The sequence below is a fragment of the Oncorhynchus gorbuscha genome, linkage group LG12 (assembly GCF_021184085.1).
Source record: "Oncorhynchus gorbuscha isolate QuinsamMale2020 ecotype Even-year linkage group LG12, OgorEven_v1.0, whole genome shotgun sequence".
Lineage (NCBI taxonomy): Eukaryota > Metazoa > Chordata > Actinopteri > Salmoniformes > Salmonidae > Oncorhynchus > Oncorhynchus gorbuscha.
In genome coordinates, this window is record NC_060184.1 from 79,223,124 (window position 1) to 79,244,012 (window position 20,889).

Sequence of the window (20,889 nt, forward strand, 5' to 3'; positions counted from 1 at the left end):
ATAGCATTATAGTTTGCTCTGTTTCTTTGGTTGATTCTTTCCAGTGTGTTAAATAGTTATCTTTAATCATAGTGTGGTTGGGTTTAATTGTGTTGCTTAATTGTGTCTGTTTGTGCATGTGAACCGAGCCCCAGAAACAGCTGGCTGAGGGGACTCTTCTCCAGGTTCATCTCTCTGTAGGTGATGGCCTTGTGGTGGAATGTTATTGAAAGTGAAATACAGAAATATCTATAAGTATTCACACCCAGGCATCGCTTCCTTTCAGGTGGTTGTAGAATTTAAGCTCTTTTCCTAATTCTGCTCCGCATGTATTGCTTGGGGTTTTGGATTTATTTATTTTTTTGCAGAATTCTGCATGCAGAGATTCAATTGGGTGTTTGTCCCATTTTGTGAATTCTTGGTTGGTGAGCGGACCCCAGACCTCACAACCATAAATGGCCATGGGTTCTATAACTGATTCAAGTATTTTTAGCCAGCTCCTAATTGGTATGTCAATTGTTATGTTCCTTTTGATGGCATAGAAGGTCCTTCTTGCCTTGCCTCTCAGATCATTCACAGCTTTGTGGAAGGTACATCAAATCAAATCAAATCACATATTTGTCACATGCATTGAATACAACAGGTGTAGTAGACCTTACAGTGAAATGCTGAATACAACAGGTGTAGTAGACCTTACAGTGAAATGCTGAATACAACAGGTGTAGTAGACCTTACAGTGAAATGCTGAATACAACAGGTGTAGTAGACCTTACAGTGAAATGCTGAATACAACAGGTGTAGTAGACCTTACAGTGAAATGCTGAATACAACAGGTGTAGTAGACCTTACAGTGAAATGCTGAATACAACAGGTGTAGTAGACCTTACAGTGAAATGCTGAATACAACAGGTGTAGTAGACCTTACAGTGAAATGCTGAATACAACAGGTGTAGTAGACCTTACAGTGAAATGCTGAATACAACAGGTGTAGTAGACCTTACAGTGAAATGCTGAATACAACAGGTGTAGTAGACCTTACAGTGAAATGCTGAATACAACAGGTGTAGTAGACCTTACAGTGAAATGCTGAATACACCAGGTGTAGTAGACCTTACAGTGAAATGCTGAATACAACAGGTGTAGTAGACCTTACAGTGAAATGCTGAATACAACAGGTGTAGTAGACCTCACAGTGAAATGCTGAATACAACAGGTGTAGTAGACCTTACCGTGAAATGCTGAATACAACAGGTGTAGTAGACCTTACAGTGAAATGCTGAATACAACAGGTGTAGTAGACCTTACAGTTAAATGCTGAATACACCAGGTGTAGTAGACCTTACAGTGAAATGCTGAATACAACAGGTGTAGTAGACCTTACCGTGAAATGCTGAATACAACAGGTGTAGTAGACCTTACAGTGAAATACTTCTTACAAGCCCTTGACCAACAATACAGTAAAAAAATAAAAATAAATAAGCGATAAGAATAACAAATAGCGAGACTATATACAGGTGGTACTGGTACAGAGTCAATGTGGAGACTATATACAGGGGGTACTGGTACAGAGTCAATGTGGAGGCTATATACAGGTGGTACTGGTACAGAGTCAATGTGGAGACTATATACAGGTGGTACTGGTACAGAGTCAATGTGGAGACTATATACAGGGGGTACTGGTACAGAGTCAATGTGGAGGCTATATACAGGTCAATGTGGAGGCTATATACAGGGGGTACTGGTACAGAGTCAATGTGGAGGCTATATACAGGGGGTACTGGTACAGAGTCAATGTGGAGACTATATACAGGGGGTACTGGTACAGAGTCAATGTGGAGGCTATATACAGGGGGTACCGGTACAGAGTCAATGTGGAGACTATATACAGGGGGTACTGGTACAGAGTCAATGTGGAGGCTATATACAGGGGTACCGGTACAGAGTCAATGTGGAGGCTATATACAGGGGGTACTGGTACAGAGTCAATGTGGAGGCTATATACAGGGGGTACTGGTACAGAGTCAATGTGGAGGCTATATACAGGGGGTACAGAGTCGGTACAGAGTCAATGTGGAGACTATATACAGGGGGTACTGGTACAGAGTCAATGTGGAGGCTATATACAGGGGGTACCGGTACAGAGTCAATGTGGAGACTATATACAGGGGGTACTGGTACAGAGTCAATGTGGAGGCTATATACAGGGGGTACCGGTACAGAGTCAATGTGGAGACTATATACAGGGGGTACTGGTACAGAGTCAATGTGGAGGCTATATACAGGGGGTACCAGGGGGTACAGAGTCAATGTGGAGACTATATACAGGGGGTACTGGTACAGAGTCAATGTGGAGACTATATACAGGGGGTACTGGTACAGAGTCAATGTGGAGACTATATACAGGGGGTACTGGTACAGAGTCAATGTGGAGGCTATATACAGGGGGTACCGGTACAGAGTCAATGTGGAGACTATATACAGGGGTACTGGTACAGAGTCAATGTGGAGGCTATATACAGGGGTACTGGTACAGAGTCAATGTGGAGACTATATACAGGGGGTACTGGTACAGAGTCAATGTGGAGACTATATACAGGGGGTACTGGTACAGAGTCAATGTGGAGACTATATACAGGGGGTACTGGTACAGAGTCAATGTGGAGGCTATATACAGGGGGTACCGGTACAGAGTCAATGTGGAGGCTATATACAGGGAGTACTGGTACAGAGTCAATGTGGAGGCTATATACAGGGGGTACTGGTACAGAGTCAATGTGGAGACTATATACAGGGGGTACTGGTACAGAGTCAATGTGGAGGCTATATACAGGGGGTACCGGTACAGAGTCAATGTGGAGGCTATATACAGGGGGTACTGGTACAGAGTCAATGTGGAGACTATATACAGGGGGTACTGGTACAGAGTCAATGTGGAGGCTATATACAGGGGGTACCAGTACAGAGTCAATGTGGAGGCTATATACAGGGGGTACCGGTACAGAGTCAATGTGGAGGCTATATACAGGGGGTACTGGTACAGAGTCAATGTGGAGGCTATATACAGGGGGTACCGGTACAGAGTCAATGTGGAGGCTATATACAGGGGGTACTGGTACAGAGTCAATGTGGAGGCTATATACAGGGGGTACCGGTACAGAGTCAATGTGGAGGCTATATACAGGGGGTACCGGTACAGAGTCAATGTGGAGGCTATATACAGGGGGTACCGGTACAGAGTCAATGTGGAGGCTATATACAGGGGGTACTGGTACAGAGTCAATGTGGAGACTATATACAGGGGGTACCAGTACAGAGTCAATGTGGAGGCTATATACAGGGGGTACCAGTACAGAGTCAATGTGCAGGCTATATACAGGGGGTACCAGTACAGAGTCAATGTGGAGACTATATACAGGTGGTACTGGTACAGAGTCAATGTGGAGGCTATATACAGGGAGTACTGGTACAGAGTCAATGTGGAGGCTATATACAGGGGGTACTGGTACAGAGTCAATGTGGAGACTATATACAGGTGGTACTGGTACAGAGTCAATGTGGAGGCTATATACAGGGAGTACTGGTACAGAGTCAATGTGGAGACTATATACAGGTGGTACTGGTACAGAGTCAATGTGGAGACTATATACAGGTGGTACTGGTACAGAGTCAATGTGGAGACTATATACAGGGAGTACTGGTACAGAGTCAATGTGGAGGCTATATACAGGGGGTACTGGTACAGAGTCAATGTGGAGGCTATATACAGGGGGTACTGGTACAGAGTCAATGTGGAGGCTATATACAGGGGGTACCGGTACAGAGTCAATGTGGAGACTATATACAGGGGGTACTGGTACAGAGTCAATGTGGAGGCTATATACAGGGGTACCGGTACAGAGTCAATGTGGAGGCTATATACAGGGGGTACCGGTACAGAGTCAATGTGGAGACTATATACAGGGGGTACTGGTACAGAGTCAATGTGGAGGCTATATACAGGGGTACCGGTACAGAGTCAATGTGGAGGCTATATACAGGGGGTACCGGTACAGAGTCAATGTGGAGGCTATATACAGGGGGTACTGGTACAGAGTCAATGTGGAGGCTATATACAGGGGGTACTGGTACAGAGTCAATGTGGAGGCTATATACAGGGGGTACCGGTACGGAGTCAATGTGGAGGCTATATACAGGGGGTACTGGTACAGAGTCGGTGTGGAGACTATATACAGGGGGTACCAGTACAGAGTCAATGTGGAGACTATATACAGGGGGTACTGGTACAGAGTCAATGTGGAGACTATATACAGGGGTACTGGTACAGAGTCAATGTGGAGGCTATATACAGGGGTACTGGTACAGAGTCAATGTGGAGACTATATACAGGGGGTACCAGTACAGAGTCAATGTGGAGACTATATACAGGGGGTACTGGTACAGAGTCAATGTGGAGACTATATACAGGGGGTACTGGTACAGAGTCAATGTGGAGGCTATATACAGGGGGTACTGGTACAGAGTCAATGTGGAGGCTATATACAGGGGGTACTGGTACAGAGTCAATATGGAGGCTATATACAGGGGGTACTGGTACAGAGTCAATGTGGAGGCTATATACAGGGGGTACTGGTACAGAGTCAATGTGGAGGCTATATACAGGGGGTACTGGTACAGAGTCAATGTGGAGGCTATATACAGGGGGTACCAGTACAGAGTCAATGTGGAGACTATATACAGGGGGTACCAGTACAGAGTCAATGTGGAGACTATATACAGGGGGTACCAGTACAGAGTCAATGTGGAGACTATATACAGGGGGTACTGGTACAGAGTCAATGTGGAGGCTATATACAGGGGGTACTGGTACAGAGTCAATGTGGAGGCTATATACAGGGGGTACTGGTACAGAGTCAATGTGGAGACTATATACAGGGGGTACTGGTACAGAGTCAATGTGGAGGCTATATACAGGGGGTACCGGTACAGAGTCAATGTGGAGGCTATATACAGGGGTACTGGTACAGAGTCAATGTGGAGGCTATATACAGGGGGTACTGGTACAGAGTCAATGTGGAGACTATATACAGGGGGTACTGGTACAGAGTCAATGTGGAGGCTATATACAGGGGGTACCGGTACAGAGTCAATGTGGAGACTATATACAGGGGGTACTGGTACAGAGTCAATGTGGAGGCTATATACAGGGGGTACCGGTACAGAGTCAATGTGGAGGCTATATACAGGGGGTACTGGTACAGAGTCAATGTGGAGGCTATATACAGGGGGTACTGGTACAGAGTCAATGTGGAGGCTATATACAGGGGGTACCGGTACAGAGTCAATGTGGAGGCTATATACAGGGGGTACTCGTACAGAGTCAATGTGGAGGCTATATACAGGGGGTACCGGTACAGAGTCAATGTGGAGACTATATACAGGGGTACTGGTACAGAGTCAATGTGGAGGCTATATACAGGGGTACCAGTACAGAGTCAATGTGGAGACTATATACAGGGGTACCGGTACAGAGTCAATGTGGAGACTATATACAGGGGGTACTGGTACAGAGTCAATGTGGAGGCTATATACAGGGGGTACCGGTACAGAGTCAATGTGGAGACTATATACAGGGGGTACTGGTACAGAGTCAATGTGGAGACTATATACAGGGTGTACTGGTACAGAGTCAATGTGGAGGCTATATACAGGGGGTACCGGTACAGAGTCAATGTGGAGGCTATATACAGGGGGTACTAGTACAGAGTCAATGTGGAGGCTATATACAGGGGGTACTAGTACAGAGTCAATGTGGAGGCTATATACAGGGGGTACCGGTACAGAGTCAATGTGGAGACTATATACAGGGGGTACTGGTACAGAGTCAATGTGGAGGCTATATACAGGGGGTACCGGTACAGAGTCAATGTGGAGACTATATACAGGGGGTACTGGTACAGAGTCAATGTGGAGGCTATATACAGGGGGTACCGGTACAGAGTCAATGTGGAGACTATATACAGGGGGTACTGGTACAGAGTCAATGTGGAGACTATATACAGGGTGTACTGGTACAGAGTCAATGTGGAGGCTATATACAGGGGGTACCGGGACAGAGTCAATGTGGAGACTATATACAGGGGGTACTGGTACAGAGTCAATGTGGAGGCTATATACAGGGGGTACCGGTACAGAGTCAATGTGGAGGCTATATACAGGGAGTACTGGTACAGAGTCAATGTGGAGGCTATATACAGGGGGTACTGGTACAGAGTCAATGTGGAGACTATATACAGGGGGTACTGGTACAGAGTCAATGTGGAGGCTATATACAGGGGGTACCGGTACAGAGTCAATGTGGAGGCTATATACAGGGGGTACTGGTACAGAGTCAATGTGGAGACTATATACAGGGGGTACTGGTACAGAGTCAATGTGGAGGCTATATACAGGGGGTACCGGTACAGAGTCAATGTGGAGACTATATACAGGGGGTACCAGTACAGAGTCAATGTGGAGGCTATATACAGGGGGTACCAGTACAGAGTCAATGTGGAGGCTATATACAGGGGGTACCAGTACAGAGTCAATGTGGAGACTATATACAGGTGGTACTGGTACAGAGTCAATGTGGAGGCTATATACAGGGAGTACTGGTACAGAGTCAATGTGGAGGCTATATACAGGGGGTACTGGTACAGAGTCAATGTGGAGACTATATACAGGTGGTACTGGTATAGAGTCAATGTGGAGGCTATATACAGGGAGTACTGGTACAGAGTCAATGTGGAGACTATATACAGGTGGTACTGGTACAGAGTCAATGTGGAGACTATATACAGGTGGTACTGGTACAGAGTCAATGTGGAGACTATATACAGGGGGTACTGGTACAGAGTCAATGTGGAGGCTATATACAGGGGGTACTGGTACAGAGTCAATGTGGAGACTATATACAGGGGTACTGGTACAGAGTCAATGTGGAGACTATATACAGGGGTACTGGTACAGAGTCAATGTGGAGGCTATATACAGGGGTACTGGTACAGAGTCAATGTGGAGGCTATATACAGGGGGTACTGGTACAGAGTCAATGTGGAGGCTATATACAGGGGTACTGGTACAGAGTCAATGTGGAGACTATATACAGGGGGTACTGGTACAGAGTCAATGTGGAGGCTATATACAGGGGGTACTGGTACAGAGTCAATGTGGAGACTATATACAGGGGGTACTGGTACAGAGTCAATGTGGAGACTATATACAGGGGGTACTGGTACAGAGTCAATGTGGAGGCTATATACAGGGGGTACCGGTACAGAGTCAATGTGGAGGCTATATACAGGGGGTACCAGTACAGAGTCAATGTGGAGGCTATATACAGGGAGTACCGGTACAGAGTCAATGTGGAGGCTATATACAGGGGGTACCAGTACAGAGTCAATGTGGAGGCTATATACAGGGGGTACTGGTACAGAGTCAATGTGGAGACTATATACAGGGGGTACTGGTAAAGAGTCAATGTGGAGACTATATACAGGGGGTACTGGTACAGAGTCAATGTGGAGGCTATATACAGGGGTTACCGGTACAGAGTCAATGTGGAGGCTATATACAGGGTGTACTGGTACAGAGTCAATGTGGAGACTATATACAGGAGGTACCGGTACAGAGTCAATGTGAGGCTATATACAGGGGGTACAGGTACAGAGTCAATGTGGAGGCTATATACAGGGGGTACCGGTACAGAGTCAATGTGGAGGCTATATACAGGGGGTACCGGTACAGAGTCAATGTGGAGGCTATGTACAGGGGGTACTGGTACAGAGTCAATGTGGAGGCTATATACAGGGGGTACCGGTACAGAGTCAATGTGGAGACTATATACAGGGGGTACCGGTACAGAGTCAATGTGGAGGCTATATACAGGGGGTACTGTTACTGAGTCAATGTGCAGACTATATACAGGGGGTACTGGTACAGAGTCAATGTGGAGGCTATATACAGGGGGTACCAGTACAGAGTCAATGTGGAGGCTATATACAGGGGGTACTGGTACAGAGTCAATGTGTGGCGGCACCGGTTAGTCGAGGTAATTGAGGTAATAGATACATGTAGGTAGAGTTATTAAAGTGACTATGCATAGATAATAACAGAGAGTAGCAGAGATGTAAAAGATGGGGGGGGGGCAATGCATATAGCCCAGGTAGGCATTTGGTTAGATGTTCAGGAGTCTTATGGCTTGGGGTTAGGAGCCTCTTGGACCCAGACTTGGTGCTCCGGCACTGCTTGCCGTGCGGTAGCAGCCTGTGACTAGGGTGGCTGGAGTCTTTGACCATTTTTAGGGCCTTCCTCTGATACCGCCTGGTATAGAGGTCCTGGATGGCAGAAAGCTTGGCCCCAATGACGTACTGGGATGCAGCTGTAGATTCTTGAGGATCTGAAGACCCATGCCACATTTTTTAAGTCTCCTGAGAGGGAATATGTTTCGCCATGCCCTCTTCACAGATTTCTTGGTGTACTTGGACCATGCAGCTATTCAGAGGGAATGATGCCCTGAAGTCATTTGTAATTCTGTGTGAAGGCTTGGCCTGATATATTGAAGGGTTTGGCCCAGTACAGTCCACTGAGACTGGACCTGGGCTGGCAGAAAGAGAGACAGAGAGACAGAGGTGGTATAGAGGTAGAGGTCTATCAGTCTTACTGAGTGACCTGCCAGACTGGTGCTGGAGAGTAGGGAGATACAGAGAGACAGAGATGGTAGAGAGATCTATCAGTCTTACTGAGTGGCCAGCCAGACTGGCACTGGAGATTGGAGAGATACAGGGAGACAGAGATGGTAGAGAGATCTATCAGTCTTACTGAGTGGCCAGCCAGACTGGCGCTGGAGATTGGAGAGATACAGTGAGACAGAGATGGTAGAGATGGTAGAGAGGTCTATCAGTCTTTTTACATTTTTTAATTTCACCTTTATTTTAACCAGGTAAGCTAGTTGAGAACAAGTTCTCCATTACAATTGTGACATGGCCAAGATAAAGCAGTGTAGTGGGACAGAAACAACACAGTTACACATGGAATAAACAAACATACAGTCAATAAGACAATAGAAAAGTCTATATACAGTGTGTGCAAATGAGGTAAGATAAGGGAGGTAAGGCAATAAATGGGCCGTAGTGGCGAAATAATTACAATTTAGCATTAACACTGGAGTGATAGATGTGCAGAAGGTGAATGTGCAAGTAGAGATACTGGGGTGAACAACAAAAAATAACCGTATGGGGATGAGGTAGTTGGATGGGCTATTTACAGATGGGCTATGTACAGGTGCAGGAATCTGTCAGCTGCTCTGACAGCTGGTGCTTAACGTTAGAGAGGGAGATAAGATTTTGGCAGTTCGTTCCAGTCATTGGTAGCAGAGAACTGGAAGAAAGGCGGCCAAAGGAGGAATTGGTTTTGGGGGTGACCAGTGAAATATACCTGCTGGGTGGGTGCTGCTATGGTGACTAGTGAGCTGAGATAAGGCGGAGCTTTACCTAGCAGAGACTTGTAGATAACCTGGAGTCAGTGGGTTTGGCGACAAGTATGAAGCGAGGGCCAGCCAACGAGAGCATACAGGTCACGGTGGTGGGTGGTGTATGGGGCATTGGTGACAAAACGGATGGCACTGTGATAGACTGCATCCAATTTGCTGAGTAGAGTGTTGGAGGCTATTTTGTAAATGACATTGCCGAAGTCAAGGATTGGGAGGATAGTCATTTTTACGAGGGTATGTTTGGCAGCATGAGTGAAGGATGCTTTGTTTTGCAAAATAGGAAGTGGATTCTAGATTTAATTTAGGATTGGAGATGCTTAATGTGAGTCTGGAAGGAGAGTTTACAGTCTAACCATACACCTAGGTATTTGTAGTTGTCCACATATTCGAAGTCAGAACCGTCCAGAGTAGTGATGCTGGACGGGCGAGCAAGTGCGGGCAGCGATTGGTTGAAGAGCATGCATGAATTTTACTTGCATTTACAGTACGAGAAGTTGAAGGACCCGGAAGGAGAGTTGTATGGCTATGAAGCTTGTCTGGTGGTTAGTTAACACAGTGTCCAAAGAGGGGCCAGAAGTACAGTATACAGAATGGTGTCGTCTGCATAGAGGTGGATCGGGGAATCACCAGTAGCAAGAGTGACATCATTGATGTATAAAGGTGTCTTACTGAGTGGCCTGCCAGACTGGCGCTGGAGAGAAGAGAGATCGAGAGACAGAGATGGTAGAGAGGCAGAGAGGTCTATCAGTCTTTCTGAGTGGCCAACCACTGGCGCTGGAGAGAAGAGAGATCGAGAGACAGAGATGGTAGAGAGGCAGAGAGGTCTATCAGTCTTTCTGAGTGGCCAACCACTGGCGCTGGAGAGAAGAGAGATCGAGAGACAGAGATGGTAGAGAGGCAGAGAGGTCTATCAGTCTTGCTGAGTGGCCAGCCACTGGCGCTGGAGAGTAGGGAGATACAGAGAGACAGAGATGGTAGAGAGGCAGAGAGGTCTATCAGTCTTACTGAGTGGCCAGCCACTGGCGCTGGAGAGTAGGGAGATACAGAGAGACAGAGATGGTAGAGAGGCAGAGAGGTCTATCAGTCTTACTGAGTGGCCAGCCACTGGCGCTGGAGAGAGGAGAGATCGAGAGACAGAGATGGTAGAGAGGCAGAGAGGTCTATCAGTCTTACTGAGTGGCCAGCCACTGGCGCTGGAGAGTAGGGAGATACAGAGAGACAGAGATGGTAGAGATGGTAGAGAGGTCTATCAGTCTATCAGTCTTATTGATGGTTCATCCCTGTGGAATGCTTTCGACACCTTGTAGTCCGTGCCTTGACGAATTGAGTTGGTTTTGAGGGAAAATTAGGTATTTCTGTTTGCTTTATTTGAATACATTTGCAACTATTTCTTTCTTTAACTGTCATCGTAGTTCTTCTGAGGTTTTTATTCTTACTTAAAATTATTAGATTTTGGATTTCTTTCTCTCTTCTTCTTCTTCTTCTTCTTCTTCTTCTTCTTCTTCTTCTTCTTATTACTCTTTTATTATATTATTATTATATTATTATTTATTATTGTTATTATTATTATTATTATTATTATTATTATTATTATTATTATTATATTATTATTATTATTATTATTATTATTATTATTATTATTATTATTATTATTATCATTATTATTATTATTATTATTATTATTATTATCAATATATTATTATTATTATTATTATTGTTATCATTATTATTATTATTATTATTATTATTATTATTATATTATTATTATTATTATTATTATTATTATATTATTATTATTATTATTATTATCAATATATTATTATTATTATATTATTATTATTATTATTACAATTATCAATATATTATTATTATTACTATTATTATTATTATTATCAATATATTATTATTATTACTATTATTATTATTATTATTATTATTATTATATTATTATTATTATTATTATTATCAATATATTATTATTATTATATTATTATTATTATTATTACAATTATCAATATATTATTATTATTACTATTATTATTATTATTATCAATATATTATTATTATTACTATTATTATTATTATTATTATAACTATAATATCATTATTATTATTATCACTGCATTGTTACCAAAAAGCTCTCAAGGTCAGAACTTCACTGTACTGCTTAACACGAGTTGTATCCTGTGCACGTTGCGAATAAACTTTAAATCTTACGTGTATGAGGTTACTATGACCTCTAGTGGCCAGTGATGGAATAGCAGCCACTGTCTTGTTTGAATTCTCCTGTTCCATGGTGTTTTCAGTAGGGCATACCATGCATTTCAATTAACAGGTGTGCCTTGTTAAAAAAGTTCATTTGTGGAATTTCTTTCCTTCTTAATGCATTTGAGCCAATCAGTTGTGTTGTGACAAGGTAGTGGTGATACACAGAAGAAAACCAAGTCCATATTATGGCAAGAACAGCTCAAATAAGCAAAGAGAAATGTCTATCCATCATTATTTTAAGACTTGAAGGTAATTACTGTAATTTACAGTGACACACTGTAGGGTACAGAACCACACTGTAGAGTACAGTAACACACTGTAGTGTACAGTAAGACACTGTAGTGTACAGTAACACACTGTAGTGGACAGTAACACACTGTAGTGGACAGTAACACACTGTAGTGTACAGTAACACACTGTAGGGTACAGAACCACACTGTAGAGTACAGTAAGACACTGTAGTGGACAGTAACACACTGTAGTGTACAGTAACACACTGTAGTGGACAGTAACACACTGTAGTGGACAGTAACACATTGTAGTGTACAGTAACACACTGTAGTGGACAGTAACACACTGTAGTGGACAGTGACACACTGTAGTGGACAGTAACACACTGTAGTGTACAGTAACACACTGTAGTGTATAGTAACACACTGTAGTGTACAGTAACACACTGTAGTGGACAGTAACACACTGTAGTGTACAGTAACACACTGTAGTGGACAGTAACACACTGTAGTGGACAGTAACACACTGTAGTGTACAGTAACACACTGTAGTGGACAGTAACACACTGTAGTGGACTGTAACACACTGTAGTGGACTGTAACACACTGTAGTGGACAGTAACACACTGTAGTGGACAGTAACACACTGTAGTGTACAGTAACACACTGTAGTGGACAGTAACACACTGTAGTGGACAGTAACACACTGTAGTGTACAGTAACACACTGTAGTGGACAGTAACACACTGTAGTGTACAGTAACACACTGTAGTGGACTGTAACACACTGTAGTGGACTGTAACACACTGTAGTGGACAGTAACACACTGTAGTGGACAGTAACACACTGTAGTGTACAGTAACACACTGTAGTGGACAGTAACACACTGTAGGGTACAGTAACACACTGTAGTGGACAGTAACACACTGTAGTGGACAGTAACACACTGTAGGGTACAGTAACACACTGTAGTGTACAGTAACACACTGTAGTGGACAGTAACACACTGTAGTGGACAGTAACACACTGTAGTGGACAGTAACACACTGTAGTGGACAGTAACACACTGTAGGGTACAGTAACACACTGTAGTGGACAGTAACACACTGTAGGGTACAGTAACACACTGTAGTGGACAGTAACACACTGTAGTGGACAGTAACACACTGTAGGGTACAGTAACACACTGTAGTGGACAGTAACACACTGTAGTGGACAGTAACACACTGTAGGGTACAGTAACACACTGTAGTGGACAGTAACACACTGTAGGGTACAGTAACACACTGTAGTGGACAGTAACACACTGTAGTGGACAGTAACACACTGTAGTGGACAGTAACACACTGTAGTGGACAGTAACACACTGTAGTGTACAGTAACACACTGTAGTGGACTGTAACACACTGTAGTGGACTGTAACACACTGTAGTGGACAGTAACACACTGTAGTGGACAGTAACACACTGTAGTGTACAGTAACACACTGTAGTGGACAGTAACACACTGTAGGGTACAGTAACACACTGTAGTGGACAGTAACACACTGTAGTGGACAGTAACACACTGTAGTGGACAGTAACACACTGTAGGGTACAGTAACACACTGTAGTGTACAGTAACACACTGTAGTGGACAGTAACACACTGTAGTGGACAGTAACACACTGTAGTGGACAGTAACACACTGTAGTGGACTGTAACACACTGTAGGGTACAGTAACACACTGTAGTGGACAGTAACACACTGTAGGGTACAGTAACACACTGTAGTGGACAGTAACACACTGTAGTGGACAGTAACACACTGTAGGGTACAGTAACACACTGTAGTGGACAGTAACACACTGTAGTGGACAGTAACACACTGTAGGGTACAGTAACACACTGTAGTGGACAGTAACACACTGTAGGGTACAGTAACACACTGTAGTGGACAGTAACACACTGTAGTGGACAGTAACACACTGTAGTGGACAGTAACACACTGTAGGGTACAGTAACACACTGTAGGGTACAGTAACACACTGTAGTGGACAGTAACACACTGTAGTGGACAGTAACACACTGTAGTGGACAGTAACACACTGTAGTGGACAGTAACACACTGTAGGGTACAGTAACACACTGTAGTGGACAGTAACACACTGTAGTGGACAGTAACACACTCTTTTCCTCTGTGTAGACGATGTTCAGTTAGCTGCCGGTTTGACGCTCCCAGTAATCTAATTCATGCCTGGCATCATGACGCTCCCAGTAATCTAATTCATGCCTGGCATCATGGCTGGCACAGTGATGAACGGGCAGCTTTAACCAACACGAAGACACATACGGCCTGGCACTGTGGGCACACAGACACATACACCCTGGCACTGTGGGCACACAGACACATACACCCTGGCACTGTGGGCACACAGACACATACACCCTGGCACTGTGGGCACACAGACACATACACCCTGGCACTGTGGGCACACAGACACATACACCCTGGCACTGTGGGCACACAGACACATACACCCTGGCACTGTGGGCACACAGACACATACACCCTGGCACTGTGGGCACACAGACACATACACCCTGGCGCTGTGGGCACACAGACACATACGCCCTGGCACTGTGGGCACACAGACACATACACCCTGGCACTGTGGGCACACAGACACATACGCCCTGGCACTGTGGGCACACAGACACATACGCCCTGGCACTGTGGGCACACAGACACATACACCCTGGCACTGTGGGCACACAGACACATACACCCTGGCACTGTGGGCACACAGACACATACGCCCTGGCACTGTGGGCACACAGACACATACACCCTGGCACTGTGGGCACACAGACACATACACCCTGGCACTGTGCGCACACAGACACATACACCCTGGCACTGTGGGCACACAGACACATACACCCTGGCACTGTGGGCACACAGACACATACACCCTGGCACTGTGGGCACACAGACACATACACCCTGGCACTGTGGGCACACAGACACATACACCCTGGCACTGTGGGCACACAGACACATACACCCTGGCACTGTGGGCACACAGACACATACACCCTGGCACTGTGAGCACACAGACACATACACCCTGGCACTGTGGGCACACAGACACATACTGTTTGCCAATCTAACTTTCCGGGTTCATTGAGTTTCTCTGTCTTAGCCCCTGGAGGCCCCTTGAAACCATATGCCTCTGTGCCCAATCTCTCTCTCTCCCTCTCTTCCTCTTCCTTCTCTGTCTCCTCCTCTCTCCTCCTTCACTCTCCTCCTCTTTCTCCTCCTCTGTCACTTCCTCTCTCCTCCTTTGTCTCCTCCTCTGTGTCCTCCAGCCTCCTCCTCTGTCACTACCTCTCTCCTCCTTCACTCTCCTCCTCTGTCTCCTCCTCTCTCCTCCTTCAATCTCCTCCTCTGTCTCCTCCTCTCTCCTTCACTCTCCTCCTCTTTCTCCTCCTCTGTCCATTCCTCTCTCCTCCTTCACTCTCCTCCTCTGTCTCCTCCTCTGTCACTTCCTCTCTCCTTCTTCACTCTCCTCCTGTCTCCTCCTCTGTCACTTCCTCTCTCCTCTTTCACTCTCCTCCTTTGTCTCCTCCTTTGTCTCCTCCTTTGTCTCCTACTCTCTCCTCCTTCACTCTCCTCCTCTGTCTCCTCCTCTGTCTCCTCCTCTCTCCTCCTTCACTCTCCTCCTCTTTCTCCTCTTTCTCCTCCTCTGTCTCCTCCTCTCTCCCCCTTCACTCTCCTCCTCTTTCTCCTCCTCTGTCACTTCCTCTCTCCTCCTTCACTCTCCTCCTCTGTCTCCTCCTTTTTCTCCTCCTCTCTCCTCCTTCACTCTCCTCCTCTGTCTCCTCCTCTCTCCTCCTTCACTCTCCTCCTCTTTCTCCTCCTCTGTCACTTCCTCTCTCCTCCTTCACTCTCCTCCTCTGTCTCCTCCTTTGCCTCCTCCTCTCTCCTCCTTCACTCTCCTCCTCTGTCTCCTCCTCTCTCCTCCTTCACTCTCCTCCTCTTTCTCCTCCTCTGTCACTTCCTCTCTCCTCCTTCACTCTCCTCCTCTGTCTCCTCCTCTGTCCCCACCTCTCTCCTCCTTCACTCTCCTGCTCTGTCTCCTCCTCTGTCTCCTCCTCTCTCCTCCTTCACTCTCCTCCTCTCTCTCCTCCTCTCTCCTCCTTCACTCTCCTCCTTTGTCTCCTCCTCTCTCCTCCTCTCCCCTCCTTCACTCTCCTCCTCTTTCTCCTCCTCTGTCACTTCCACTCTCCTCCACTTACTCCCTCTCCTACTCACTTTCCAGAGGACCTAGATGACCTGCGTATGGAGGGGGTAACAGGGCTGGCTCCGTCAGGCAGTAAGTTCAGCCAGGGTCGTAGCTCCTACTGCCCAGAACCCCAGGCCAAGGTCACACTCAACATCTGCTCTAGGTGTGCAAGGTAAATATTTACTTGTCCTTTACTCTTTACTCTGAATACCTGGCCCTAACCTGTCATTTACTCTGAATACCTGGCCCTAACCTGTCCTTTACGCTGGATACCTGGCCCTAACCTGTCCTTTACTCTTTACTCATTTACTCTGAATACCTGGCCCTAACCTGTCCTTTACTCTTTACTCATTTACTCTGAATACCTGCCCCTAACCTGTCCATTACCCTGAATACATGGCCCTAACCTGTCCTTTACTCTTTACTCTGAATACATGGCCCTAACCTGTCCTTTACTCTTTACTCTGAATACATGGCCCTAACCTGTCCTTTACTCTTTACTCTGAATACATGGCCCTAACCTGTCCTTTACTCTTTACCCTGAATACTTGGCCTTTACCTGTCCTATTCTCTGACTACCTGGTCCTTACCTGTGCTTGACCTTGGCCACCTGGCTCTTACCTGTCCTTTACCCTCACCCTTACCCTGACCTGTCCTTTACCCTGACCACCTCACCCTGACCTGTCCTTTACCCTGACCACCTCACCCTTACCTGTCCTTTACCCTGACCACCTCACCCTTACCTGTCCTTTACCCTGACAACCTGGCCCTTATCTGTCTTTACCCTGACCCCTACCTGTCCTTTACCCTGGTCCCTACCTGTCCTTTACCCTGACCACCTGACCCTTACCTGTCCTTTACCCTGACAACCTGGCCATTACCTGTCCTTTACCCTGGCCCTTATCTGTCTTTACCCTGACCACCTGGCCCTTACCTGTCCGTCTGTCTGACTGATTGTTTGACTGACTGTCTGTCTTGATTGCTGGCTTGTTGTCTGTTTTTCCTTTTGTCTGTCTGTCTGCTCTATAACTTGGTAGCTCCATTTACACAGTGGGGCTGGTCAAACACTGCACTACTGTCTATTCAGCATGTATTTATCTGAGAGGAGAGGGGTATGGTCTCAGTATTTATCTGAGAGGAGAGGGGTATGGTCTCAGTATTTATCTGAGAGGAGAGGGGTATGGTCTCAGTATTTATCTGAGAGGAGAGGGGTATGGTCTCAGTATTTATCTGAGAGGAGAGGGGTATGGTCTCAGTATTTATCTGAGAGGAGAGGGGTATGGTCTCAGTATTTATCTGAGAGGAGAGGGGTATGGTACCTCAGTATTTATCTGAGAGGAGAGGGGTATGGTACCTCAGTATTTATCTGAGAGGACAGGGGTATGGTCTCAGTATTTATCTGAGAGGAGAGGAGAGGGGTATGGTACCTCAGTATTTATCTGAGAGGAGAGGAGAGGGGTATGGTCTCAGTATTTATCTGAGAGGAGATGAGAGGGGTATGGTCTCAGTATTTATCTGAGAGGAGAGGGGTATGGTCTCAGTATTTATCTGACAGGAGAGGGGTATGGTCTCAGTATTTATCTGAGAGGAGAGGAGAGGGGTATGGTCTCAGTATTTATCTGAGAGGAGAGGGGTATGGTCTCAGTATTTATCTGAGAGGAGAGGGGTATGGTCTCAGTATTTATCTGAGAGGAGAGGGGTATGGTCTCAGTATTTATCTGAGAGGAGCGGGGTATGGTCTCAGTATTTATCTGACAGGAGAGGGGTATGGTCTCAGTATTTATCTGAGAGGAGAGGGGTATGGTCTCATTATTTATCTGAGAGGAGAGGGGTATGGTCTCAGTATTTATCTGACAGGAGAGGGGTATGGTCGCAGTATTTATCTGAGAGGAGAGGGGTATGGTCTCAGTATTTATCTGAGAGGAGAGGGGTATGGTCTCAGTATTTATCTGAGAGGAGAGGGGTATGGTACCTCAGTATTTATCTGAGAGGAGAGGGGTATGGTACCTCAGTATTTGTCTGAGAGGAGAGGAGAGGGGTATGGTCTCAGTATTTATCTTAGAGGAGAGGGGTATGGTCTCAGTATTTATCTGAGAGGAGAGGGGTATGGTCTCAGTATTTATCTGAGAGGAGAGGAGAGGGGTACGGTACCTCAGTATTTATCTGAGAGGAGAGGGGTATGGTACCTCAGTATTTATCTGAGAGGAGAGGGGTATGGTCCCTCAGTATTTATCTGAGAGGAGAGGGGTATGGTCTCAGTATTTATCTGAGAGGAGAGGGGTATGGTACCTCAGTATTTATCTGACAGGAGAGGGGTATGGTACCTCAGTATTTATCTGAGAGGAGAGGGGTATGGTCTCAGTATTTATCTGAGAGGAGAGGGGTATGGTACCTCAGTATTTTTCTGAGAGGAGAGGGGTATGGTCTCAGTATTTATCTGAGAGGAGAGGGGTATGGTCTCAGTATTTATCTGAGAGGAGAAGGGTATGGTACCTCAGTATTTATCTGAGAGGAGAGGGGTATGGTACCTCAGTATTTATCTGAGAGGAGAGGGGTATGGTCTCAGTATTTATCTGAGAGGAGAGGGGTATGGTCTCAGTATTTATCTGAGAGGAGAGGGGTATGGTCTCAGTATTTATCTGAGAGGAGAGGAGAGGGGTACGGTACCTCAGTATTTATCTGAGAGGAGAGGGGTATGGTACCTCAGTATTTATCTGAGAGGAGAGGGGTATGGTCTCAGTATTTATCTGAGAGGAGAGGGGTATGGTCTCAGTATTTATCTGAGAGGAGAGGGGTATGGTCTCAGTATTTATCTTAGAGGAGAGGGGTATGGTACCTCAGTATTTATCTGAGAGGAGAGGGGTATGGTCTCAGTATTTATCTGAGAGGAGAGGGGTATGGTCTCAGTATTTATCTGAGAGGAGAGGGGTATGGTACCTCAGTATTTATCTGAGAGGAGAGGGGTATGGTCTCAGTATTTATCTGAGAGGAGAGGGGTATGGTACCTCAGTATTTATCTGAGAGGAGAGGGGTATGGTCTCAGTATTTATCCGAGAGGAGAGGGGTACGTTCTCAGTATTTATCTGAGAGGAGAGGGGTACGGTACCTCATTATTTATCTGAGAGGAGAGGGGTATGGTACCTCAGTATTTATCTTGGAGGAGGGGTATATGATGAATGCTTGTCTGAATTACTGCTGTGTCCATAGGCTTCCTCTGCACGGATGTTCCTGGGACATGTGTGAGAGAGAGACACTAGTTCACCTCTGAATGATATCATCAACTTCTATGTTAGTCAGTGTTTGAATCTATATTAAACCAGTAGACTCTATGTCTCTTCAAGTCAAACCTCCCCACATGGAAGCAGGTTTATTAGTAGGGTGGAGAGGTTTTTTATTAAGAGGTACAGATAGATTTCACTGGCAGTGAAAAACAAAACTAGAACACACACTGTAAACCTTTTTGTTTGGAAGTGAGAGCCAACCCCTCTCCTCCTTCTCTCCATGTCACTCCATCTGCTTCCTTTTGACCTGTGACCCCTGGCTTTATAGCCTTCTGTTCACAGGCATGTCTGCTGAACACTCTCCTCATACCAGTCTCTCTTTCTCTCCCCCCTGTTTATTTACAGTTCACATTCATTCCTCTTGACTCCACATTTTGCCTGAATTCAAAATGGCTTAAAATGTTTTTTTTTTTAAAGTCTTCTACACACAATACCCCATAATGACAAAGTGAAAACGTGTTTTTAGATTTTTTTTGCAAAAGTATTCTCATCAAATCCCATTTTATTGGTCACATACACATGGTTAGCAGATCAAATCATCAAATCAAATGTATTTATATAGCCCTTCGTACATCAGCTGATATCTCAAAGTGCTGTACAGAAACCCAGCCTAAAACCCCAAACAGCAAGCAATGCAGGTGTAGAAGCACGGTGGCTAGGAACAACTCCCTAGAAAGGCCAAAACCTAGGAAGAAACCTAGAGAGGAACCAGGCTATGTGGGGTGGCCAGTCCTCTTCTGGCTGTGCCGGGTGGAGATTATAACAGAACATGGCCAAGATGTTCAAATGTTCATAAATGACCAGCATGGTCCAATAATAATAAGGCAGAACAGTTGAAACTGGAGCAGCAGCACGGCCAGGTGGACTGGGGACAGCAAGGTGTCATCATGTCAGGTAGTCCTGAGGCATGGTCCAAGGGCTCAGGTCCTCCTCCGAGAGAGAGAAAGAGCGAAAGAGAGAATTAGAGAGAGCACACTTAAATTCACACAGGACACCGAATAGGACAGGAGAAGTACTCCAGATATAACAAACTGTCCTAGCCCCCCCCCCCAACACATAAACTACTGCAGCATAAATACTGGAGGCTGAGACAGGAGGGGTCAGGAGACACTGTGGCCCCATCCGAGGACACCCCCGGACAGGGCCAAACAGGAAGGATATAACCCCACCCACTTTGCCAAAGCACAGCCCCCACACCACTAGAGGGATATCTTCAACCACCAACTTACCATCCTGAGACAAGGCTGAGTATAGCCCACAAATATCTCAGCCACGGCACAACCCAAGGGGGGGGGGGGGCGCCAACCTAGATGTTAATGGTCACATACACATGGT

At 45.7% G+C, this 20,889-nt stretch overlaps 1 pseudogene; it reads left to right on the top strand.

Moving 5' to 3' along the window:
- Positions 1-20,889, top strand: part of LOC123990431 — a 179,207-nt pseudogene that overhangs the window by 73,021 nt on the left and 85,297 nt on the right.